The 653-nt window shown below is 43.2% G+C and overlaps 1 protein-coding gene across 2 annotated transcripts in view; it reads left to right on the top strand.

The window, feature by feature from the left end:
* The first annotated feature begins 443 nt into the window (after nucleotides 1-443).
* acsl6 (acyl-CoA synthetase long chain family member 6) overlaps nucleotides 444-653 on the top strand; it is a 78,096-nt gene continuing 77,886 nt past the window's right edge. Inside the window, exon 1 of one of the 2 annotated variants that reach the window (XM_077237670.1) lies at nucleotides 444-653. This exon is cut by the window's right edge and continues 286 nt beyond it. The gene's annotated coding sequence lies outside the window, so the exon portion shown is untranslated. The other variant, XM_077237671.1, reaches the window with a different exon arrangement.

The raw sequence follows: 653 nt of genomic DNA, 5'->3' as shown, positions 1-653 counted from the left end.
CGCACACCCTCCATACTGTCAGTAGTGTATTCGGAGAGAGGAGCTTGAGTAAGCCGGGCTCTAAATCTCCACTCGCCATCTGCTTTAACAGCTCGGTGACATTGGATTGAGTGGCAAATCCACAGCACTGCGTCACTGTCAGCCTGTCCTTCTCTGCAACAATCTCTCTTTCTCATTCCTCTGTGTTTTACTCATTCACCAGCAAATAAGGAAAAGTGTCTTAACACAAAGTTGTCATTATTATGTAATAAAGCACTCGACATATGCATTTCCACATGCACGTGCATTTGATACCTATGTCTGGAAACTTTGATTCTTGAACGCGTGTGATAAGGGTTCGATCACGTGACCTGCCGTCTCTGGATGAGAAGAGCCGCTCAAGGTTAAACAGGAGGGGGCGGGGCCTATAGTCACGTGACTCCTGCGGGGACCGGTGAATGGCTGACGGAGCAAGAGAGACTGATAAGAGTACGATATCACTTCATCAAAAAAAAAAAAAAAAAAAAAAAAAAACCAACACTGATGTAAATCAACTATAAACACACTAAGCAGTAGATTAGGTCGCACGGGGTTGGGAGTATTTAGTAAAAGTTAGATGAGCTGAACATTTCCTGATGATAAAAATAGAAGCAGCCTGATTTTATTAATACTGT

Source organism: Siphateles boraxobius, unplaced genomic scaffold (assembly GCF_051911475.1).
Source record: "Siphateles boraxobius isolate OS27281-9 unplaced genomic scaffold, OSU_SipBor_1 205, whole genome shotgun sequence".
Classification (NCBI taxonomy): Eukaryota; Metazoa; Chordata; class Actinopteri; order Cypriniformes; family Leuciscidae; genus Siphateles; species Siphateles boraxobius.
The sequence above is the reverse complement of the archived record's forward strand: the minus strand, read 5'-3'. Positions and strand labels throughout refer to the sequence as shown.